Source organism: Grampus griseus, assembly GCF_964374135.1.
Source record: "Grampus griseus genome assembly, chromosome: 5".
NCBI lineage: Eukaryota > Metazoa > Chordata > Mammalia > Artiodactyla > Delphinidae > Grampus > Grampus griseus.
In genome coordinates this window covers 135,147,782-135,173,673 of record NC_138998.1, presented here as the reverse complement: position 1 = coordinate 135,173,673, position 25,892 = coordinate 135,147,782, and the positions used below count along the sequence as shown (strand labels likewise).

At 49.6% G+C, this 25,892-nt stretch overlaps 1 long non-coding RNA gene across 1 annotated transcript; it reads left to right on the top strand.

Annotated features, from left to right (window-relative positions):
• The first annotated feature begins 104 nt into the window (after nt 1–104).
• Nucleotides 105–20,808, top strand: LOC309822737. The gene is made up of 3 exons (XR_014296767.1): nt 105–242; nt 19,226–19,334; nt 20,408–20,808. It is a non-coding gene; the product is annotated as an uncharacterized lncRNA (long non-coding RNA).
• The last annotated feature ends 5,084 nt before the right edge of the window (nt 20,809–25,892 follow it).

Sequence of the window (25,892 nt, the reverse complement as noted above, 5' to 3'; positions counted from 1 at the left end):
CCACGTGCAACCGAGCCGCGTTTGTTTATGGCGGACCCGCCTTCGGGCGGAGCACTCGGCCGCCGCGTCCCGGGGAGGAGGGGGGGCAGGAAGGGGGGGAGGGACCGCGGCGGGGGCGGGGGCGGCCAACCTCGCCTACCGACCCCACCGCGGCCCCGGAGTCACAGGCGCGCCTCCCTGTCGCTGCCTCCAGGGACTCTCCCGGGCGAGACCCGCGCGCTCCCGGCCTGGAGGAAATCGCGGTGAGTGCACAGGGCGCGCGGCGGGGACCGGCTCTGGCGGGCGGGTCGCGGGACCTGGGCGCTAGGAGGAGCGGCGGGGAGGGGCTGAGGAGGAAGCTAGGGAGGAAGCGGTACGGAGACCTCGTCTGTGGCTCCGGCGCAGGTACTGCGCGGGCGCTGCCTGAGTGCCCTGCGGAGGACTGAGTCCTCCGAGCCCGCGCGGGCCCCGAGCCCTCGCTCTCCCCAGTTTGCAGGTCCGAGAGCCGAAAGTGGTGGCGGTGGGGAGGCCAGAGGGGAAGGACCACCCCCCTCCCCAGGAAGCGGCGCGAGTAGGGCTCGGAAGTGACCCTTATGCCCTTTCTCTCCTGTAAACAGGAGAGCGAAAGGAGATTGGCGCCTTCCCCGGAGGGCTTGGAGGCCGCGGGGACGCGCGGATCGGACGGAGAGAGGGGCGGGGGAGCCGAACCTACCGGTGAGGCCTTGCCCTGGGCAGCGGCGGGAACAGGGCCCAATAGTACCCGTCCCTGCAGCCCGATCCAGTGCGGCAGGAATTTCAGGGAAGCCGGCTGGGGCGGGTGCTTCAGGGCGAGGAGCACCGAGCGAGGGTCATCGGACAAGCGTTCGTGGTGGCCAGGGTGATGGGGGCAGGAGGCAGCTGGCGCAGGGAGGCGCAGTCGGAGACTGCGGCCGGCCGTGGGGCGTCCCGGCGCCTTCCCTCAGGGCCACACTGGACCTCGAGTCCTCTTGTATACCCCACCTCACTGTCGGTGCCTGCAACCCCGGAGGATCCTCCTAGCTACCCCGGCCACGAGGTAGCCCCCATCCCTTCCCTTCTAGAAGCCCGAACCCTCCGGACGCAGTGTGGACGCATGCACTGGGAGGACCCCAGCTTCCTGGAGGCGGGGTCAGAGGGCAGCCGCAGTGGACGCAGGGCGCGGGGTCCTGGGGTCCCTCGGACGTGTGCCGAGGCTGTAGGCTGTGGGGGCCTGATCTGGAGGTCAGCTCGGGAGGGGAGACGCCGGAGCCTTGGGGCCCAGCGCTAGGATCTCCGTTCTAGGTGCCTTCTCTCTCCCCCGGCCCGGGAGGAGCCTGCGGCTCCGCGCGCTCACTGCCGTTACAATGACTTGGTGCTCGCCTCCCTCCCCCGCGTCTGGAGGGCAGGGCCTACAGCGACCTCGTCGGCAGCAGGCGCTCCTGACCCCTTTCCAGGGACCTCTTTGAAGGTCAGAAGTTCGATGGCGTTGGAGGCGTCGTAGTTCCCTCGGTGGGCAGGACATCGTGCGCAGACCCGGGCTCGGCCTCACCTGCCCCGGCGCCCTGCGGAACCCACAGCCGTGGCCTTGCTCGAAACCACCGAGCCGCGCGAGCTTCGGAGTTGGTGCCTCCCCACCAAATGCCGGGCGCATGTAGGAACCAGCGCTTTTCCTTGGGGTTTCGGATCCAGGAGCGCTTTCCTTTTTCCAGCCGTGAGCGCAGAGGGTCGGGGGTGGGGCACGCGAGCGGCTCGGGTACGTAGTGGCCAAACGCAAGGCTCCCGGCCCGCTTCCCCGCCCGGAGTCCTGCACCCCGCTGCGGGGACAGCCGTGGTCTCCCGGCTTCCGGGAGAAGGAGCTCCAGGGGGGAAGGGATTGCCGGCTGGGCCCCGCCGCCGCTTGCTCAGGCCGCCCCCGTGTGCGCTCCGGCACCTTCCTGGCTTCGGGAGGATTTAAGGCTTCCCTCACCCCCACGATTTCCGATCCTCAATTATGGACCCGGGAGAATTCCTCCTGGGCTTGAAAGGGATTACCCAGATCGCAGAAACATGGTTAAGTGCAAGTGGGAGAAACTCGACAAGTAACAGGAACAGAAACGTTCCTTAAACCAAAGTTCCCGGATTTCACGGGAAATTGTACTTGAGATCTCGATACCCGCTTTTCAGCAGTGGCAGCCGCTGTTGCATCTGCGAGACATGTTCGAATCGCGTGGTGTGAGACGTAGCATAACGGAGCGTTGGAAGATTCACAGATGTTTGGCTGTGGGGCACTTTAGGGCCCACAGTGTGCTCCAGCAAATGCCCAAGCGGGCCTTTTATCACCTTCCCCCCAACACATTCATTCAACACACACACACAGCGCGCGGAGATGGGCCTGGGCTCCCGCACAGCACCACCGAAAGAACACAAAGTACTTCGGCGCGAACTTCGAGGTTTCCCCAGTTGGGAAGAATAGTGATGTCTGCGTGGAATGGCGAAGGAAGAACCCCTGAGCTTGGATGGGGTCATCCTAGGGCTCTCCCTGCCGAAGGGAAAGCCTGAGGCCCTTAGGACACCCACAGGATAGAAGCTCTGTGTAAATTGGAAAAAGCACTAAACGCGTGCTAATTGGAGTGATCAGAAGCCGGTGGCCGCCGGTTGGGACACCTACTGCGTAGTCCTTGCTCCAGGCTCCTGGTGCAGCGAGTACCTCCTAGTCTATACTTTGAGTCGAAAGTCGAGCGCTTCGCGCAGAGCACGGAGACGGGCCCGCAGGGGAGAAGCATAGGGCAACGAAAGACCCCTCAGTCCCGGGCATCACCCAGAAACGGCGGTTCTCCTACTGGCCCGGAAGGAGTTGGCAGAATCTATAATGACGAGAGGCCGGGGGCAGGAAGAGGGCAGGTGGAAAGAGGGGTCGGACCATGAGTCCAACAAGCTTTTGCAGCGCTTGCGGGACGCCACCAGCCCCAGTCTGTCCTGCTTCCCAGCGCCTAGGCGCACCCCGAGGCGCACGAGCACGCCTCCGCATACCCCCCACCTCTTAGAAATTTTCCATTAGGAAGCTGATCTGGAAGAAATTGAGGCCCTAAGAGGAAAGGGGCGGGGCCCGGCCGCCCCACATCTGCTTGGATTTTCCGCTTCAGATGCTCCGCAACTGTTTTTCCCCGGGGCCGCACCCGGCGCCTACCTGAGGCCCATCCTCCGCGGAAACCGACTTTCGCGTGAGATCAAGGGGAAAACGCGCAGATGTTCCACTAGGGATGGGCTGCTGCGGTGGCAGAAGGGGATCAGAGACTTTGTCCCTAAGGAGGTGGGGAGGGGAAGACTTCTCCCAGGCCTAGCACTAGATTTGGGGGAAGGGGTTGGAAACTCTGAAGTGCTGTTTAAGGAGAACTTCAACCGCCCAAACAAGCCGAGACAGCAGGAAACCCACGACTATGGACATGTGAACCTATTCGATTTATAAACTCTTGTCTACACAGGCAATTAGCATGATGTGGTTACTTCAGAAAATCCCGCTTGGGTTCAGTATCACAAATGTGAGTATTTCAAGGCTGGGAGGCGCGTTTGGTCTGAGCTATCTGAAAAGTTACTTCGATTTTTCACTCCTTTCCTTGTGTAAGACCCGTGGAGATATCATCAACTTTTTCTGGGGTCATTGCTACTCCCAGAAAGGCTCGGACAACAGTTACAACATTACTACCCATTGTATAAAAGTAATTACAGATATCCAGAGCCATTTCGCAATGATTCGTTCCTTGAGAGGTCGAGACAGTAACTCGCTCTGCTCACACGTTCCTAAGTAGTAGAGGGAGAGAAGTTTATTTCTTTTTGTTTTGTTTTGCTTTTAATAAGTTGTTTCACTGGAAGTTACCCCTTAGGAGAAAGTGTTCGCTTTTAGGTTGGTCGGCTTCTCTCTGATTATTTGATTACATCACAGTAACTAGGGCAGATCCGCCCTCCTGCACAGGGTCCTGGGGTCCCTTGGTGCTTGTGTGTTCAGTCCTCGGCAGGGTGCCCCAAGTGGCTCTGCGGGGGGGGGGGCAGGGAGGGGAGGGAAGGAGGCACCATCCAGTGGGGGATCATTCCCACCTCCCAGTCGCCTATCCCGGCCTGCTCGAGGCTGACTCTGCTCCCTGGGATTCCGGAAAGAGCGCAGTCCTTCTCGGACTTGGTTGTCCGGGACGACTTCGGGTTCTGGGATTGCGGGCTTGAGGGGGCCCGCCAGGGCAGTGCCTCCTATCCGAGGGACAGAGTAGCTACTGCGTACTTCTCTCCCTCACTCAAGGCGATGCATTTACGGATCAAAATCAGTGTCACTGGTAATTAATTATAGTGATTAGCACAGTCCCCAGCGAGGGCCACAGGGAGCCACTGAAGCCGCGCCAGGTTTGGGGAAACGGCCACACGTTTCTTCTAATTTTACCTGGGGGGCGGGGGGGCGGTGGTGAGAGGGCAGCCCTTTCCTCTGCACTCCTTCGCTGTCTCCCAGCTCCAGCCCCGCTTTCTCCCCCGTCTCTGAGAAGGTGCCCGGGACTTTAGCACCCCTCCCCGTTGCACACACATCCGGCGTCCTCCGGAGAGAGCGAGGATTCTATTCTGTTGGAGCGCACGCAGCGCCCGGCGCCCAGGGGCGGCGCTCAGGGACCAGCCAGGGATCCGGGCCGTAGGAGAGGGGAGCCGAGTGTCCTGCGCCGACCTCCTGCGCCCTTTCTACGACCCGGCGGCACGAAGCCTCCGCAGCCCGCTCCCAGAGTGCTCTCGCTCCGGCTTAACAGAAACGTCGCCTCAAAGTCCTGGTTCGGGGAGAGGCAGCCCATCCGCTCCCCGGCAAAACCTCGCTTTTCGCCTCCAGCGAGCCCGCGGTCATGTCTGGAGACCCTTGAGCTGGAGGAGTCTTTGCAGTCTGGTGTGCGCTGAAATTCCTCAGTGGTTATATCAATGACATGCCGCCTTGAAATCCGAAAACTAATTAGTTCATTAACGACGGCGCTGAAACCGCCTTTCAAAAAACATCAACCAAAACCTTTCCTTAAAAAAAAAAACTACCCACCAGAGACACATATTTCTGCACATCAAAGAAAGCACAAACATGATAGGCTTAATTTTCTTTTTCTAGCAGGTAATAATAGTAATAGCCAACCCTTAATGTAAGGCTGACTATAATATAGGGCTATTACAATGCTTTAAAGACACAAACTCGTTTTATTTAATTAATATAATTATTAATATAATGTTCGCAAAGCAAAGCGAACATTGAGGGAAACCTCCCTAATCTAAACAAATCTGTAGGAAGAGGTACGCTAATTCATTCGCGGTTTAGTAGAGAAAGTTACAGAAAGGCCAGCGGGCAGGCGGGCCGGCTGGATTGGCTCCCTCCAGCCTGGCCTGAGCGCGCGCAGCCGTCCCAACCCGGGGCGTGAGCATCTTCCTGCTTCGCGCAGATTTTTATTTTTTTCTTTAGTTTTAAGGGCTGGCATGGAAGGCGGGTTTCCTGAGAGGTGTGTATCCTCTTCCATCCGTGGAGAAGGAGGAGACGCCCACAGCAGAGGGCCGTCCCGCGTCAGAGGTTTCGGGCGCGCCAAAGCCAGATTTCAGAGCGGCAGGGGGCCACGCCGGTAGGGGGACCGCACCCCATCCGGCATGGCACGCAGGCGGTGGCGGGGCCCCCTCGCCGGCTCTCCCTGTCCTGGGACGAAATCCCGCTTTGGAACCTGCGGGTCCCACTCGGGGACACGGGCCAAGCTTCAGGCTTCCCCGTCGCCAGAGGTCTTCTCAATTCCGCAGAAGAGACTCGGGACTCCTACTCCTCGCGCTGGGTGAGGGCCCAGAAGGAGATTGTTTCCGACAGACTTCGCGGTGTGGTTCCCGCCTTTTGCGCTCTCAGAGTCTCGGGATCGCCCGCGTGGTTAGAAACGCGGCCTGGGCAGGTTGGCGGAAGGGGGCGCAACGCGCACGGCCACTGGAGAGGCTCAGTAAACACGGAGGGGTCAGGGGCCTCGGTGCGCACGGAGCCGGCGCAGTGCACGAGGGAGTGGGGAACTCGAGAGCACGCGTGCGCGCAGCGTTCACGGGTGGGGCGCAGTGTACACTGGAGAGGGCCTCGGTCCTCACGTAGCCAGGCGGGCGGGGAGCTGGAGCGGACGCGGGTGTGCGCGCTGGGAGGTGTGCGGCACGCTCACTTGCGTGAGTGGGGCCGTGCGGACCTCGTCTGGTGCTAGCCGGTCTCCCGTGCTCCCTGTACACGCTCGGCCTCGTCTCCGCTCCTCCCCCCAGATTTTTTCCACGTGGGAAGTAGGGACCGGAGGGACCCGGGGTCCGCGTGAGGTCTGGGGAGTGGGTGAGAGCTGGTGTATGTGGATGAAGGGAAGTCTGGTGGAAATTAAGAGGCCCGTACTTTCATCTTGGCGTCGCCAAAGATCCCTGAGCCGTCCCCAGCTCGCGCGCTCTTAGACCGAATCTGGAGTCGAGTTCTCACGCTGGCGGCTCAGCTTTCTTGGAGGGAGATCCGGCGCGGTTCCCAGATCGAGGAAGAAGGTCCAGCTCCCCTCCGCCGTTCTTCTCCCCCTCTTAACTGCCCCAAGACAAAATTCCTTTTAGGTGCCAGAGCAAATACCCTGGAAGAGGAGGTACGGGGTAGAGCACGTTTTCGTATAAAAGGAGAATTTTAAATTTAACACTTTTCCTCAATTCAAGAATATTTTCCCTGGCAAAAGTATCGGTTAGCTGATAAACTACAGGGTGGATTCAAACCGTGTGGCTTATGAATATTTTTGGCCCCAACTCCAGCACCGTCTTCATTTTTTAGAGAGCGGAAACAAAATAATCTTGGTTATAGCACCAACGTTCTTTTCGCCCAGCGGGTGTAGACAAAGACATTATTTAATCTGACTACGGAATTCTCTGTACTTCTCTCCCAGACGCTTTTGAACCAGGCGGGGTGAGCCTTCGGGGGCCGGGCAGATTTTCACGTTCAGGGGCACTTTGTCTTCGCTTTCCGTTTTACGGGAGGGGTGGTCAGGGTGTGAGTGTGCGCGTGGCTTCATGGAGTTGTGCAAATGCTACGCCGTTCCCAAGATCAAAGCTCATTAAACCGCTTTATTATGGTGTTGTGAGACTTAGTTTGAATCTTGCATTTCATTTTGAAGCGTTCCTACCGATTGCCGGGCCCTGAGCAGGGCGTGGGGGGCGGGGGAAGGTGGATACTTGGAAGAGTTTATTGCGAAATCTAACTTTTGAATAAATAGCAAGACGGCGAGGGGAAAGAAATGGGCGGTGGTGAACGCCGTCGGAGGGGAGTGGCCCGGTGACCTGGCGAGGCAACAGGCGCCAGGTGCCACGTCTTTTGGGGCTCTCAGCACGGTCTGGACGGAAAGCGAGAGCCTCAAACACTTGTTGAACACTTTAAACACGGTAGTGAGCACTGGAAAGCGCCTGTGTGAGTCTGTTTTACTCCCTGGACCGTTGGGGGCCAGGGAGGGAAAAGCCCAGCTCCATGGCTCCCCATGCACAAATAGTTTTAGTGTTTATTGATGTCTACTTAAAGTAATTGACCAGAAAATACCTCCCTGTTTAAGCAACATAAAGAGTGCTCCTTTGAAAGCTAATTGACCTATTTATATTTCTGTTTAGCTTGATGTCTACATCGTTATTTTTGCAGAAGCTGTCAACTCTGCCAAAGAAAGGAAGGTGGAAGCCGGGGAAGCTGCACCTGTAGAAAGTGCTAGAATTTCCAGGCTAACCCCGCCCAACTGTCATTTAAGAGTACTTGGACCTTACCTGATTGTTTGAGATCCAGCAGTTGGATTTTCCTAAGTAAATCCCAGAAATGGAAATTTGTGCTCATTATCGTGCACAAACACTTGAATCTCTGAGTGGCCTGAATTGATCCAGCAGGCAAAGATCCTTCCTGCGGTGGACATAGCAGATCCTGTAAAAGCTGGAAACTTTCAGCCGAGGGTAGAAAGGCAATAATTTAGACACACAGAGAAAATGCCCAGCTAGGAGAAAAGAAAACATGCTCCAAGTGAAGTTAGAAAATTTATATTTGTACAAAAATCCTTTGAACCTTATTTGACAGTAAATGTATTTTGCTAGTTATGTGGGTGGATCTGAATTTCTCAGCGACCCTCTGCATGTGTGAATCTGATTCACTCTCAGCAAAGATGACTAATGGATCTTTTAGGAATCTATGCTTTAAAGTTGATTTTCTGCATTGGTTGTGGAAGCAGCTTCACTTTAGATACTTTATGAGATGGTTGTCAAGGGAACCTAGGGTAAAATTTCTCAGGAGTGTCTCTAAAAACCATAATTCATAATTAAAAAGTGACTCATAGAAATCACCAGAAAAATTATGGCAAGTTATGTTCAAACATGTTTTTAGGCCATGTGGAATAAATAAAATCATTAAGGTCTGGTTGGGTAAGACCGCCTCTCAGCCTTCCTCTGACTGTGCCAGGAGGACCTGATATAGTTTCATAGACAGGAGAGCAGCCTGTGGAATGTGGGACAAAGGGCATCTGCATTTCCTCCAGGTATTTCCTATATTGATAATACAAGTTATAATTCCATCCATTTAAAGACCCCTGAATAGTATAGTACAAGAGGTGGGTAAGGTAACACTAAAAGGAGTATCTTTAATAACCGAAGGGTTTGGGTTTTTTTTAAGGGGCAGTAAAGACTGGGGAAAACCCCATGTGATAGAGTCTGAAAGAATGAACCCATTGGAACATAGACCCACCTGATTACAGGTCAGATGAGGTTGTTTGGCACCTGAGTGGTGAAATTCTCAAGACAGACCCTCTTGCCACCAAACTGCTCTGCAGGAAAAAGCAGTTCATTGAGATCCCAAGGTTTTTGCAGTGCAAACCTCTTTAGCTGGTTGTGATATAGGTACAACTGTTTCCTGGTGGAGAAGCAGGGCCGGGCTTGTCAAGGCAACTTAGTGGCCTGCACTGGTTAACGCAGCTTCCAGAGGCATTGGGTTTACAGTCTAACTTATTTTGGGCATTGGTGAACTGTGACTATGTATGTCAGTTGCTAATATTTACATGGAGAATCAGTATTTACTAGGGAAGTTATTAAATAATCCAAACAGAAACAGTTGCACTTGCTAAAAAATGCTCCCACTGAACTACTACCTAAAAGAATAGATGCAATTTCCAACCCCGTGTGTGTTCACCCAGATGCCCCGTGGTGTAACTTATTAAGTCATTTTTGACCTCCTCGCAGTCAACTAAATCAGGGGACTGTGTGGTGAGTCACCTGGCGTGTGCAGGTGGCTAAAGCAGACAGATGGAGGGCTGCGTGTTCCAGGCACTCATTATTCATGTGTAGTCTAGAGCTGGCCTCACTTAGGAGCTTGTACATCATGTATCAAAAGGAGTGCAGTTCTTTGCGCTGGGGAGCCCTCCCACTCTCCTGCTCGCACACATGCTGTTACTCATTCAGGAGATATCCCTGGGTGGCCACAGTGTGCCAGGCGCAGAGCCAGGCATTCGCATGATAAAAGTGAGTCCCTGCCATGGAGGCATTCTCCATCCTGATGATGACGTTGACTGAGAATCTGGCCTTCTAATGTGCATCAAGGTTCTTAGAAATGTTCACAGCTTTTGAGCTAGTAATTCTATTTCTCATCAACTGAGAGATGAGAAATGATGTCCTATGGAAATCATTTCTAATGTGAAAAATGCCTTTTTTAAATGAGTATTTGCACAGTGGTTAAGAGGGCAAGATGTGGTGTCAAATCTAGTTTGGCTTCTCTTTAACCCTGAGTTCTGTGATCTGTACATTGGGGATAGAAGCTACCTCCTAAGGAGGTTGTGAATTTTAACTATAATCATGTACCATACAATTCACCCATTTGAAGTGTACAATTCAGTGGTCTTTAGTGTGTCCAGAGATATGTGCAATCATCCTCACAGTCAGTTTTAGAACATTTTCATCACCTCAAAAAGGAGCCCCATTAGCTGTTAACTCCCTATCCTCCAACTCCTATCACCAGTCCTAAGCAGTCACTAATATACTTTGTCTCTGGATTTCCCTACTCTGGACGTTCATATGAATAGAATCATATGGTATGTGGTCTTATGTGTCCGGCTTCTTTCACTTAGCATGACGTTTTCACAGCTCATCCATGGTGTGGGATGTATTGGGACTCATTCCTTTTTACGGCTGAATAATATTCCATTGTATGGATATACCGCAGTTTCTTTATCCATTCATTCGTTGATGGTCATTTGAGTTGTTTCCACCTTTTGGCTGTAGTGAATAATATATCTCCAACTTTTATTTTTGCCTTGCAACAAGTTTATGATACATATTTAATACATTTTATAACAAGGAAAATCTGGCCTGGGTAACTAGTACATTTGAGTTTGACAGTAAGGAGAGGGCAAGAGTGTAGATTTCATCCTTGGATCAGCCAGTTAGCTTAGTACACGTTAAAACTCTCTTCTAAGTCATATTTACGGGCTTCATCTGTACACCCACGTCCAGCAGACTAGTTTATAAGTAGTGTTCTTGGTCACCAGAAAAATGAGACTATGAGCTCATCCCCACTAGTCAGAAATCAGCTCTGTGGCTGGTAGCACTGATTGTGGTAACGTATCAGAGGTCCTGAGATTTGGGTTTTGGTATTTTCACTTCTACTGGGTGTTGGAAATGTTCTGTATCTTGATCTGGGTTGTGGTTACATGAGATTCATGGGGAAAATTCATCAAGCCCCATACTTAAGACTTGTGTAAGTTATAATATTTAACTATGTGAAAGTTACACTCCGATTAAAGAAAAGAAGAAATGATAACCAAGCAGTTTCCCTCAGATCTCCCTTTCACTCACCCACTCCCAACTGCTGCTTCTTCCTTTCTGGCCATTTCTAAATGACCACAGGCTCATGCCACACAGCTGGTAAGGGACAGAGCTGGGATTTAATCCAGCTCTTACTCACTTGGTGTGGAGTGTTGCTTTCACTAGGAACTCTTCCAGTGCCTAGAATCGACTTGATTTTTGAGACTTGGCCCCAAACCACATGGCTAATGAGTACTGAGGCTGGTCTAGGGGCCCAGATCTTCTGGATCTGGGGTGCATGCTTTGTCCGTCCTGTGTACCTCTTTACCCCCAGCACCCGGCATCATACTGGGCATGTAGTGGATGGCCAATAAATATTTGTTGAGTCAGTGTTACCAAGCAGAGTTATCACCAAAGGCCAAGCAGACTGCCCACCTGGCAGTTGCTGGAAAAACCAAGGCAGGAAATTCAATTCTTATTTTTTCCCCATGGCAACACCAGTGGATGCTGGTCTGTCACAAGCACATGGAAAGTTCCCACTGGAGGTATCAGAGCTCTCTGGCAAGACCCGTAAGTGTTAATTTTAGCTTTCAGTGACCGATGCCCTTGTATAACTTAATGGGTCAGTAGGAACATGAGCTAAAGCCAAGATTAGTTGCTCCGAGAGCTTTCCTTTCAGGTCGAGTACTTGCTGAGTTATTCAGTTTGTAGAAGACTTGCTACTTGCACATTTATTTGGAGACAGTTTCTGCTGTTCTGAGTGTAGCCGATTTTGAGTGTAAGCGAGTGTAAGCGATTCCTTAAACATATTAGCAATCTATCCTATCTATCAATTTTCCCCGAGTTCATGCATTAAACATGAGTTCAACTCACAATGTCAAATGCCAAAAGGCTATAGCAATGACCATAAAACAAACAAAATACTTGCATGTCCCTAGATATACTGAGTTGAAAGATACATAGGTTGAATGTCAATTACTTGGACTAAGGAAGTGAATATCTGCAGGGGTCTCCATGTCTACCCAATTTTCCTCCTTGAGTCCCGGTAGGAAATGAGGACGTTCTATGTAGAGAGGCGACGCCTGTGCTTCCGGAGGGATAATATCTCAGCCGCCATTTGCAGCTGCCCTGAGGTCACTGGGGACAGAACGACTCTCTAGCTGAGCACAGATGCATGCATTTGATTTTGTGTATTGTCTGCTCACATACTGTACATAACCCATCACACTGGCCTCAGGTGCATTAGCTGATGAAGGACCTTTCTGAACTGTTGCCTGGTGGTGGTCCCTGCTGGCCCATAGTACAGCTTCAGAAGGTTGTGTTCTTTTTTTAGGGTATGATAATGATATTGTAGATAACCTTTTTAAAAAAAGGTTCTTATCTTTTAGAAAGAGACCAAATTATTTACAAATACCAAACTATTTTTATTTATTTAATTATTAAAATATTTTTAAAATTAGAGTATAGTTGCTTTACACTGTTGTGTTAGTTTCTGCTATACAGCAAAGTGAATCAGCCATACTTATACATATATCCCCTCTTTTTTGGATTTTCTTCCCATTTAGGTCAGAGCACTGAGTAGAGTTCCCTGTGCTATACAGTAGGTTCTCATTAGTTATCTGTTTTATACATAGTAGTGTATATATGTCAATCCCAATTTCCCAGTTCATCCCACCCCAATACCAAACTATTTACAAATTTTAAAATATACCTAAAGGAGAAAGTGTAAGTTAGGATCTTATAAGAATTTTTCTCCAAGGGTACATCTGCTATTCCAACCTCTCAGGTTTGACCTCAGTGCATGGTCTCAGGAGTTCATTATAGACGAAAGCCAGGAGCTACAAAGGGGAGTCAGCCAGTTCTGTGATCTTCTGACCTCCTCAAGAAGACAGTCTCACATGTGTTTCCCTCAGCATCTCCTCTCCCCTCCTCCTCTGTTATCACTGAGACTTTACCTGGTCTAAGCTGTGCCTTGAGGTATAAAGGGAAGCAAGGCCATCTACATAATTTGTAGGGCACAAGGTAAAATGAAAATGTGAGGTTTCTTCAAAAACAGAAAAAAAAGTGACATTGAAGGTATTAACATAGAAAACTTTTCTTTTTTCTGTGGTCTCTCTCTCAACCTGTCATCATGTTTTTGTATTGCTATTTAATGTCACTCCCCGCACCCCAGTCGTGAGGATGCTTTCAAGGTGAGCACAGACCTTCACAGGTGTCCAAGGGCCCCATTGTGGGGCTTAGTGCGCCTGCATGCAGCCCACCAGCTGCTGGTTCTCCCTCCCGCCTGCCCCAACACTGATACAGTCTGACCTGGCCAGAGGCAGCTAAGTCAAGCCAGGTATATCTCCTTCCCACAGCCTGTGGGCAGCCCCAAAGAATTATAATCTCTGCTCCAGGACACACTCTACACCTGCAACAGGGATGGATGAGAGGGCTTTTCTACCAGGTTGTCCGAAGAACATGCCGTGTTGTCTGCAAATAATCACAGTTTTATTTCTTGCTTCACAATCACCGTATCTTTTAGTTTATTTGTTTATTGCCTTATGGTTCGGACTAGACCTTCAATGCAATTTGGAGAAGTCGTTAGAACAGACATCCTTTCCTCATTTCTGGTCTCAAGAGGAAAACTTGATTTCAGCATTAAATATCATGTTTGCTGCAGGTTTTTTTTTTTTTTTTTTTGCGGTACATGGGCTTCTCACTGTTGTGGCCTCTCCTGTTGCGGAGCACAGGCTCCGGACGCGCAGGCTCTGCGGCCATGGCTCACGGGCCCAGCCACTCCGCAGCATGTGGGATCTTCCCGGACCGGGGCACGAACCTGCGTCCCCTGCATCGGCAGGCGGACTCTCAACCACTGCGCCACCAGGGAAGCCCTGCTGCAGGTTTTTAATAGATACTCCTGTTCCTGCAGATTGAGCAGTTTCCTTCCTATTTCATTGTCTTCTAGATTCTATTGTTCCTGTTGAAAAGTCAGTTGTTGGTCTCACTGTTACTCCTTTGAATGTCATGTATTTTTTCTTTTCTGTAACTGCTTTTAAGATTTTTTTTTGTCTTTGGTTTCCATTAGTTTTACTGATTTGCCTAGAAACAATTTTCTTTGTATTTATCCTGCTTGACTCTGTGGTTTAATATCTTTTGTCATTTTGGAAAATTCTCAGCTAGTAAATCTTCAGATATCACTTCTTTTTGTCCCCTCCATCATCTTGTCTGCATTCCAGTTATACCTGTGTTAGATTTTTACACTAAGTTCCACATGCTTCATATGCATGTTTCTGCGTTGTTCACCCTTGAGATTTAGTCTGGTGTTCAGACTCAATCTGATTTCCCTTTCTCTAAGGGTATAGTCCTGAGATCCCAGTCAAATGCATTTGAATCCTCAAGGCTCCTCCTCTCTGGCAGGCCTTGGATTCTAACTTTTGCATCTCTAGCAGCATGGCTTGTATTAGTTTCCTAGCATTGCCATAACAAATTACCACAAACTTGGTGGCTTAAAAACAACAGAAACTTATTCTCCCATCGTTCTGGAGGTCAGGAATCAAGGTGTCATCAGGGCCATGCTCCCTTGGAAGTCTCTAGGGAAGGACCCTTCCATGCCTCTTCTATCTTCTGGTGACCCCAAGCATTCCTGGATTTGTGGCTGCATCACTCCAATCTCTGGCTCTGTTGTCATATGGTCTTCCCGTGTGTCTCTGTATCCTTGTCTCTTCCTATAAGGGTGCCAGTCATTGAATTGAGGGCCCACTCTGAGTCAGGATAATTTTATCTCAAGATAACAACTAATTACATATCCAAATAAGGTCACTTGCTGAAGTTCTCGGAATTGGGGGCTATACTATTTGCTGCTCTGGTTCTACTGCCCACATATGTCTTTTTTTTCAGTTGTTTGTTTTCTACCTATCATGTTAGAGGCCAGGTCATGTTAGAATGCTAGGGAAAAAAAGTCTGTAACATGATGTTAGAGGGTGGTGTCTAATATGAAACAGATCATGGAACAAGAACAGAAAGCAAAGCAAACAAGCAAACAAAGACAAGGGAAAGATCTCGGTCTGTCCACAGGTCAGAGAATGGGTCTGATTGGAAGCTCTAAGCAGTTTGGAAGGACATGTGGGCATCTGGGCTTCCCTGTGGGGTGATTGAGAGGCTCTCTGGTTTTTTCACTGGGGTCCCCAACTATGAGTATCTATAAGGTTTTTAACTGGGGCCATTTAGTTTCTTTTTGGTCAAATCCTCCCATTTCTTTCCTGGGGAAAAAACCCCTCATTCCAGTGTTCTGGGAACTGAGTGGGAGAACTTGGCTGCTCAGCATATAGAGGTTCACTTAATTCTCCTACTTTCCATCCAGGGTCCTGCTCCCACCTTCTACTCTGCCTGTTGTCTCTGAGTTCAGGGCCTCTATAAATGGAAGATTTGGAGACAAAAGCATTTCGAAAAGAAGCATACTTTAAAAAGATCTGTAAAGAGCCTCCAGGGGCTAGAAGGACTAGATCATCAAATAAAAATACAAAAGGTATCTAAAGGAAAAAAAAATCCACAAAATGACCAAGGTTACTGAGATTACAGTTAGTCTGTGCATGGCAGAAAACAGCAAATTCATCACACGATTGTCATATCCACCAAGGTCCTGATAAATCTCCAAACAGCAGCATTGCCAAAGTCCGGGATAAAGTTGTTTTTGCTAGGGAGCTAGTGACTTACAGGAAGGGCTCAAGGTTTCCCTCATTTTTCTGACCCTGTTTTGTCTGTTTGTCTCAGGTACGATGTGTTTTTTCCTCTCTATGGGATGAGATGTGCGTGATTACCCAAAATGAGATGCCACTTGGCTTCTCCAGTTCCACCTGGTGGTCACATTTCTGGTCCTGAGGCACATATTTAACCACATGAGTTTGTTTTAATGATTTTTTAATTCAATATTTATTCATTTGATGTTTTGCTTTATTTAATTACTAGTTTTATCTACATAGGTATAAAAAGAGGTGAATAATAATAATAATACACTCCTTGTGTATGGTTAACAAAACTAGAGTCATATGCTACTAAGACCCAAGAGTTAACTTTGCCTGTGAACTTCCTACTCATTCATGTCTGAATAGTTTATTATTATCAGCTCATCTACTGAGAATAGGAACCAAGAACCGACCATTCATCTTTACCAGGTTTTGCCTGCAACGCCTGTATCTGTAAGGACATCTCTTACTCAAATTTGTCAATGCCTCGTTGGCCCGTGATTCTGTGAGTTGACTGGGATCGGCTGGGTGGTTCTTCTGCTGCCTGGGGCTGCAGTCCTCTTGGGGCTCAACTGGGCTGGGACATCCAAGATAGCTCATCCACCTGTGACAAGAAGCCCTGGGCAAGACTACCTCTGGTGGAGTGCCTCGGGATTGAGAAGGCACGAAGGGCTCTCGTCCTGAGAACCAGGCTCTGGAAGGGGACAGGAGGGAGGCAAAGCCGGAAGCCAGCTCCAGAGTGTTGGGTGGCAGGGACATCTAGACAGCTGGGCTGGCTGGAATGCTGGATAGCGGGGCCTTTCTTTCTTTCTCCATCGAGTCCCAGGGCTCCCCTCTCTCTGCTCTGGTTTCTCCATGGGCTCTTTTCAGCAGGTAGCTGCATAACTCACGAGGCAGATCAAGGCTCCCAAAAGCATAAAAGCAGAATCTGCCAGGGCTTCTGAAGTCTTAGCCTGGACCTGGCACAGCATCACTCCTGCCATATTCTATTGGTTAAAACAACCACGGGCCAACCCAGATTCCAGAGGAGGGGAGATAAATAACATCACTTAGTATGGAGAATGGAGAATGCAGAAAAATTGGAATCATCTTTATTCCACCACACGAAACAAAATCTGTGTTACTTGCCTGGGACTGCTGTAACAAATTACCACAAACTTGGTGGCTTGAAACAACAGAAATGTATTCTCTCACAGGTCTGGAGGACAGAATCCAAAATAAAGGTGTCAGCAGGGCTGCACTCCTTCCAAAGGCTCTAGAGAAGGATCCTTCCTTGCCCCTTCCAGCTTCAGGTGGCTCCAGGCATTCCTTGGCTTGTGGCTGCATCCCTCCAATCTCTGCCTCTGTCTTGACATGGCCTTCTTCCCTGTGTCTGTACCACTAATATCTTTCCCCTTTCTCTCTCTCTCTTTCTCCTTTTTCTTTGTAAGACACTAACAATTGAAGTTAGGGTCCATCTCAAATTCAGGATGATCTCACTCAAGATCCTTACCTTGGGACTTCCCTGGCACTCAGTGGTTAAGACTCCACGTTTCCTATGCAGGGAGCTAAGGTTCAATCCCTGGTCGGGAAACGAAGATCCCACATGCTGTGTGGCATGGCCTTAAGAAAAAATTCTTAACTTGATTACGTTTGCAAAGACCCTATTTCCAAATAAGGTCATATTCACAGGTACTGGGGTTAGGACTTGGATGTATCTCTTTGAGGGACAAAATTCAACCTGTAATGCAAGCACGACTCTTTTTATTTATCCTGCTTGGAATATGTTGTACTCTCTGGCGATGTGGCTACATGTTTTAAATAGTTCTGGAAAATTTAGTCATTCTCTTTTAAAATATTACCTTTCTTCCTTTCTCTCCAAATTTTCCTCCTGGGTTCCCAGTCATGTATGTACTAGTCCAGGGGTAATTTTTTTTTGTCTGTAAAAAGCCAGTGAGTAAATATTTTAGGCTTTGGAGGCCATTTAGTCTCTGTCACAACTACTCAGCTCTATCGTATTGTAAAAAAAGCCATAGGCAATACACAATCAAATGAATGTGGTGGTTCCAATAAAACTTTATTTACAAAAACAGGTGGCTGGATGAATTTGACACACAGGCCATAGTTTGCCAAGCACTTTGCTAGATCTTCTTGTTCTTTTTCTGTAACTTTTATACTTTTTCATATCTTTCTCTTTTTCTCTCTGCTGTATTCTGGATAAGTTATTCAGATATATTTTCCAGTTCATGAATTCTCTCTTTAACAGTGTAATCTACTGTTTAACTTAAACATTGAGGTTTTTTTTCCATTGGTACAGAAACATTTGTTTTGTTAAAAATAATCAATAGGGCTTCCCTGGTGGCGCAGTGGTTAGGAGTCCACCTGCTGATGCAGGGGACACGGGTTCGTGCCCCAGTCTGGGAGGATCCCACATGCCGCGGAGCGGCTGGGCCCGTGACCCATGGCCGCTGAGCCTGCGCTCCGCGATGGGAGAGGCCACAACAGTGAGAGGCCCACGTACCGCAAAAAAAAAATCAATAATCTGTGTGAATTTTGCAAAGAATATAAAAAAGTGACTGACAAAGTACTAGATGCAAATTTAAATGAGAACTCCCTCCACTGGTGAATAATACATAAAAGGGTGACCTCTTCAGTATTTATATCCATTGCGTTTTTCCCCAACAGTTTTGTTATTAATTTTTAAAAGTTCGATTTGTTTTTCTCCCTGATTCTACCAATTGATGCCTAATGTTTTCCTGTTGTTTGTTCATACATTATAAGTGTATCCATTCTTTAGATGTTTTATACTTCACAGTTCTGCAGGCTATTGCTACAGTAGAAACATCTGTAGTCCTTGGGGGTCTACAGCTGCTGTTTCTTGTTTCTTTTGGCTTTTGTTCATAGTGACTTGCCTTCCCAAGTATTTGTTGATTTTTGTTCGTGAGGTAGTGCTTGATTTTAATTTGTGGGATTCCTGCAAACTAACTTGAGAAGCCTTTCCTCCAAAGAGGGTCTACACCTCCTTTTACCCATAGATGCTAAAGCCCCTCTTTTCCATACAGTTCACCCCAGAATCCTTCAAAGATTTTTTCTTAGAGTAAGTATCTCAGATTTCGGTCCCCCTACGGGATTCTACCTCAGGACAGCCCTACCGCCTCCCTGTTGCCATAGGTTCAGGCCAATTCCTGCCATGCAGATACCTGGTTACTGCAGCCCTGTCTCCCTCCTGGCCTCTCAGCCAGCTCCTGACCACTCCTGTCCTAGTTCTTGGTGATTCCTGCTCAGCCTCTGGTCAAAGAAACCCGGAGAACCCCACCTCCTTCCTTTCCTCCCTGCCCGCTCTCAGACTCAGCTTTCCTTTGTCTACATGTCTGTCTGTCTATTTTTTTTTTTTTTTTTTTGCGGTACGTGGGCCTCTCACTGTTATGGCCTCTCCCGTCGTGGAGCACAGGCTCCGGACGCGCAGGCTCAGCGGCCATGGCTCACGGGCCCAGCCGCTCCGCGGCATGTGGGATCTTCCCGGACCGGGGCACGAACCTGCGTCCCCTGCATCGGCAGGCGGACTCTCAACCACTGCGCCACCAGGGAAGCCTGTCTGTCTATTTTGTGGCAGCTCTGGAGATCTCTTCCATCTCCAGAAATACGTCGTGTCTGAGATCTTGTTGTGAAGCAAGCCAGCCCCAAAGCACTAGTTTCTCAGGGTCTGGAGACAGTTCTTTTGTGAAACTTAACTTGACACAGACATATACACTTTGGTAACTTGTTTGGTGTCACTCTAGGTGGGAACAAACTGACTTATAAATGGAGGAGCTTTGGTGCCTACCCCACAGGTGGATGTGAGGATTAAATGAGATCACCTATAAGGAAGATCGCATCCCTGGACACAAGGTAGGCACTTAATACATTCAGTTCAACTGTAAAATGGCAAGCACAAGGGACCTTCTCCAGGATTCAACCCTGCATGTGATTATTCACCTTCCCCTTAATCGTGTCTCCCTGTCCCCTCCAATGGATTATCCTGCATTCCCACCATAACCCTTGCTCTGAGAAAATGCTAGGATAAATGTATACGTGAACACTGCTTAAAAGTGTGGCCCCTTCCAGCGATATTCGTGTTTTGACCATGGGCAGGTCCAAAGGAAGGAAGCTCTAATTGTAGAATTTGCGACATTGACCTAGTTGTTCTGCAAGGTCAGAGGGAAGAGGTATTGGGGTTCTAAGCCTTGCTGGCTCCCCTGAAATCACGCTACAAGTGTTCATTGGCCACTTGCTTAATCTGACAATAGAGACTGCTACATTTGGAGAAAGGCCTGTAATTATTCCTGGCCTTATTAACATGAACAGCTGAAAGAATATGATGCAAAATCCTCCTACATAGAAAAAACAACCAACTGAAAAAACAGCCCCCGCTGAAAAAACAACCAACCTACTACACACTCACATTTATTTCAGTCTCTGAACAGAGTTGTGCTCTGCTGAGTTATAATGAGGAGTGAGTTTTCCGAGGGTGTGATTTATGAGCCTTTCACAGATGGGTTTTAAATGGGGCCACTGACAGTTCCACTCCAGCTATGGCTGGGCTGGGGGCTTTGGGGCTCAAAGGAGCCAAAAAGAGCTGGCGAGAGACCAGAGAGGGGCTGGGTGGGCGCGTCCCATTGCCACGGGCCAGGGGCACGCAGCCAACCCCGGCTCTTCCACTTGTGAGCTGTTCCACTCGGCGATGCTGGGTTATTCAGTTTTGTTTCTCTCGAGGAAGAAATAACACGTGTTGACATGAAGATTGAAAGTGGGATCTCTCCTGTGCCCCAGTCGGCACCAGAAATGGAAACATTAGCACTTTTTTCCTGCTTATGCTTCTCTCTCCCTAGAACTGTTTGGTGGTAAAGTTAGCATTTCACTTGATTTTTTTTTCTTTCTCTCTACGTATTCTCTACATATTCTCTCTTGCATATTCCAACCAGGAAAGTGAGGATGGTATGTCGATTGGAAAGTGCCCGCCCCCTCAAGATATGTCAACAGCCTAATCCCTGGAACCTGTGAATGAGACCTTGTTTGGAAAAAGGACTTTGCGGATGTGATAAGTTGGGGATCCTGAGATGAGGCGATCATCCTGGATTATCCAGGCAGGCCCTGAACACCATCACACGTGTCCTTTACAGCAGGGATGCAGATGGAGATTAGGCAGATGCACAGAGGAGACGTGATGCAAAGATGGAGGGATGCAGCCACAAGCCAAGGAGCGCGGAAGAGTGCCAGCAGCTACCAGAAGCTAGAAGAGGAAAGGAAGGCTTCTCCCCCAGAGCCTGGGGACGGAGTGCAGCCCTGCCAGTACCTTGATCTCAGACTCTGGCCTCCAGAACTGTGAGAGAATAAATTTTGGTTATTTTAAGCCATCCGGTTTGTGGTAATTTGTTACAGCAGTCCTAGGAAACGGATATAACTGACTAGGCCTCAAACACGCATTCCAGGAAATGGATAAGACGGTAGTTTACATCCCCGTGTGCAGCCCCTCACTGCTCTGCTGCGGGGTGCCCACCTGCTGGGGCAAGGCTTGTCCGGGAGCCCCAGAAAACGGGGCCTGCCGCAAAGCTTGTGTGCTAATACTTTTTTGGGGTGGGGAGTGGTAGTGCAATCCCAAGGAAGAGTGAGGGAGAAAGGGGAGTGAAGCCGAAAGGGAGGGAAGGAAACACAGGCAAACGGTCACAGTTTCTTAGGGGATACGGCTGCGTGGCCCTGGGAGACACCTCAGGAGAGGCCGTATGTAACCATTCTACTTGGAACGGGCTGGGTGGGGGTGGTGGTGGTGGTGGGAGGGGCCAGGAAGGGCAAGCAATTATCTGCTGTTCTCTCCTGGCAAAGATCGCCCTATCCTTCTAGACTGTAGCTCCTAGCACTTGCTAGAACCTTCGTGGGTTGGGCCAGGCCAGACCTGGGTCCCGGAGCTATGGCAATTCCTACCTTGGGAGGCACAATGGAGGCTGTGATAGGGTCTCACCCCTGGGGGAGGCTAAGAGGAGCTTGGTGACGGTGGGAGTGGCACGAGACCACTCTGGAGCCATTCCAGCTAGGACTGTGGACGGGAGGCTGGCAGGGATGGGTCGATCAGGGGACCACGTAAACTGAGTCAGGTATCACGGAGGCTCTGGGCTGGTGGCCAGCACCAGTGTCTTCTTGCTTTATGGACTTCCAGAAATGGGGGGGACCTAAAGGCTTACACACACCCTGCCTAGGTCCCCAGTGCCTGTGATTCCGTTTGCCATCAATCTCCCACTCGGTTCATTGTTTCTTCTGCTCCCCTGCTTGTCACCGTGACTGCTTGGCCTTTTGTGTGTTCCTCTCATCCCTTTGTCTGCATAGATATCCTCTCCCATCCTGTCTAAATGCACATCCAGCCCCGCTCTCCCCGGGGGTTCAAGCTAATCTCTCCTATTTCGGCATTTGATTAGACATCGTCAAGAGAAATTCCCTTTAGGTTTACAGCACAGGGATACAGAGTCGGGAAGGAGAAAAAGAGCCTTTAACAGACAAAACAGGGACCAGGGACGCTGTTCTCTTTAGGCATGACAAGTGGAAGAAAAGACTCATTAGGGAGAAGAGACCTTAGGCGGTTGTCAAACTGAATTTTGCTGGATGAGGGGTGGATCGAGGTCATGCATGTAGGTAACCCTCGTGCATACAGTCAAGCTGTGGGACCCCTCCTGGGGTCTCATGTTTGGTCCACAAAACCAGACATGAGGAATGGCCTCTTTGTGAAGACAAAACACTGAAGCCTCTAGGATGTGGAGGTGGGCAAGAGAGAAGATGACCGTGTCCCCAGCCTTGGACGGAGCCCTGGACGTCCCCCTCTGCAGCCCAGTGGGGAATGGGTGAGGAGTGAGTATTTCGGTGCCTGGGAAGGAGTTTTGCACAGTGCCGGGCACCAGGTCCCTGAGGGGAGGCGGCCTTGTAGACAGAGGCCACAGGATTGGAAACCAGATTGGATGGATTGGAAACCAGACCCAGACAGACAGGGGTGGAGTTGTTGCTGGGTCATCAAAACACCAGGAAAAGGAATGACCAGAGTGGACAGACAGGGAGCAGAAGCTCCTGGAATCACCTAAGACTTAAGTGTGGAATTGACCTGAGAACCTGAATTATCTGAAGAAGTACTTCAAAGTGACTTCATTTTATTTTATTTTATTTTATTTTTTTTTTTATTTATTTTTTTTTTTGCGTTATGTGGGCCTCTCACTGTCGTGGCCTCTCTCGTTGCGGAGCACAGGCTCCGGACGTGCTGGCTCAGCGGCCATGGCTTATGGGCCTAGCCGCTCCACGGCATGTGGGATCTTCCCGGACCGGGGCACGAACCCGTGTCCCCTGCATCGGCAGGTGGACTCTCAACCACTGCGCCACCAGGGAAGCCCCAAAGTGACTTCATTTTAAATGGCGACTACCTGGACTTCAACTTGACTTGGCAAGATTAATATATCCTGCCACTAACAGAACTGAGGGCGTGAGAGCTAAGTGAAGTTACAGTAAAAGGAAAATCTGTGCCCTGCCCTGCATCTGCAAACACAAACCAAGCCAGTGTCAGTGGGGATCTATACTCACTGCACAAGCCTGCATCACAGCCCCTTGGAGCAGCTCTGTCCCGACTGCAGGCAGGTTGTTGGCTGGGTCTGAGGACCAGGGAGGCCAGAGGAAATCCCACAGGCTGAAGATTTGGGTTTTCACAGTGCCTTAGAGACAGCACAGTGGCAGGGAGCGTGGGGTAATCCACGTGGCCACATGAAAAGCCCTGCATGATGGCAGCTGTGGGCAAGGTTGATGGCCACGGTCTTTGCAGAGATGGCTCTGTCGGGACCTGTGGTCGGCAGTTCTGTACCAAAGAGGATGACAGTGAATGTATAATGGGCCCCTTTCCTCCTCCTCAATCTATCGTTAATTGTATTGGGTACCCATTTAATTCAGACTTTGATAATACCAAAACGTCACTTGATCTTCAGGTGATCAAGCCATCAAAATGCCCCCCACCCCCGGCCCTAACAGCTTTGGCCTGGGGGGGGGGCAGCTGGCTCATTTCACAACAGAAAGAGCACTAGTGGTTGATACACTGACTTCCGGGGGCCAGAGACCCTCCACGAGACGCTGAGAATCGACATGAATGATGCTTCTCACAAACACATTAGTACCTCTGGCTTTCAAATGTGTGCAGATGATGGAATTAAATACACATCTATTTCAAGACCTTTCGGGAATTCACAGGTCATTTTTTTTGTCGTGGTAAATTCTCTTAACCAATGGGCACTATCACCGTGACTTGTATCACATGAGTGTGTGATAGATGCCGTCAGTCCCCCATCTGTGTCCCTCTCTGTGCTCTGGCTGACTTTCAGTTGCCTGAGGGCTCACCGGCCCCACCAGCCTTCTGGTCAGAAGTGCCAGGACATTTGCACCTGTTCCTGGTTGCCCACATCCTCTGACTCTCCAGAGTAGGTGTATAAATACCCCAGCTCCCTCACCCCTTAGGTGGGATAATTCTGAGGTGTGTGTTCTGCAAATTTCCCCAAGTTTCCTTGAGGAATTAAGCCCAGTTACCAACCATGAGAGCTGGTTCCACAGTTCACCTTTTATCTTTCCTTGTAACTCTTTCACTTCCTACCAGTGCTAAAATGATTTTAAGACCCAATTACAAAGTGTGTGTGTGTGTGTGTGTGTGTGTGTGTGTGTGTGTGTGTGTGTGTGGAGGGGTAGTTTCCACACCACCAAGCAATTCTCTGCTGTACCAGCTGGGTGTCTACAACTTAATTCTAACACTCTCTGCCCAGAGATAACATCACATTCCACAGGCCGAGGGCTCAGTCCCACAAGACTGCTCCCATGTTACTTCAGAGGCCAATTGCCAGGGGTAGGTCCCCAGGTTACCTACAACCTCTGTCTGATTTGGCTACAGATCAGAGTTCCCACAACCCCCCTCCTCACGTCTGATTAATTTGCTAGAGTGGCTCACAGAACTCAGGGAAACACTTACTTACATTTACCACTTTGTTAAAGAGTATGATAAAGGATACAGATGACCAGCCAGGTGAAGCGAGGAGGGTAGGTGGGAAGGGTGGAGGCTTGCCATGCGCTCTGCGACAACCTCCATGCGTTCACCAACCCGGAAGCTCTCCGAAGCCTGTGCTTTTGGGATTTGGGGATTTTTATGGAGGCTTCATCACATGGGCATGATCGATCGCTAACCCCATGTACAGCCCTTCTCCCTTCTCAAGAGACTGGGGGGAGGGGCTGAAAATCCCAAGCTCCTAACCATGGTTTGTTCTTTCTGTGACCAGCCCCCATCCAGGAGCCCACCCAGAATCACCCGTCAGAACAAACGACCGTCCTGTCACCCAGGAAATGACAAGGGTTTCAGGAGCTCTGAGCCAGGAATGGGGGTCAGGGACCAGTATACATATTTTCCATGATCTCACAAGTGCTCTTTGACCTCCAGAATAATAAACCATGTGCCTCCAAACCTAGTCTCAGGATCTGCCTCAGAAGAGCCCAAACCAGACAGGAGATATCTGAGCAAATCTCCCCCCCCACCACCCTTTTTACTGAGGTTTAAATTGCATACAGTCGAGTACGCAAACACTAAGCAAACAACTCGACAACCGTCTCTAGTTGTATATCCCTCTGTAAATACCACTCAGATCCAACTGCTGAGCATTTCTCACGCCCCAGCAGGCTCGCCCACCCACCCCACTATCAACAGCAAGCTAAAAAGTAACTTCTTTTCTTGCTGTAGACCCGCTTTGCCTGTCTTTGAACTTCATATAAATGGAATCCCACAGTATGTACTTTCTGGGGCGTGGCTTCTTTTGTCCGACATTATGTCTGTGAAATCTTTCTGCCTGTAGAAATACTTTGCTGTTTTTTACTACTGTTATATTCCATCGTATGACTATCAGATAATTTAAAAATTCATTTCAACTCGTGGACATTTGGTGGTTTTCTGCCTCAGGCTATTGTGAATAAAGCTGCTGTGAACCTTCTTGTGCACGTAGGTTGCTGCACCCAAGCACTTGCTTCCTCTGGGTGTATGTCCAGGAGGGGAATTGCCGGGACACAGACCATGCAGGTTTAGCTTGGGTAGATGCCGCCACACATTTTCTAACGTGGTTGTAACACTTTACGTTTCCCACTAGTGATGTGAGAGTCCTAGTTTCTCCGATCTTTGGCAACACTTGATACTGTCAGTCCTTTAAATTTTAGCCTTTCTGGTAGCCCTGTGCAAAAAAATGTGGCCATTCCTGGAGATATGACACAATCCCTGGCCATCTGTCATTTGCTCTGTGATCTTGGAAAAGGGATAAACTCCCTGTAAACTCTATCTCTCCATCAGGAAATTGAGTAGATTACACTTGGCACCTCTGTCTACCCTGAAGATGCCTGGAGTTGCTGGGGGTTTTTTTTGTTTTTATT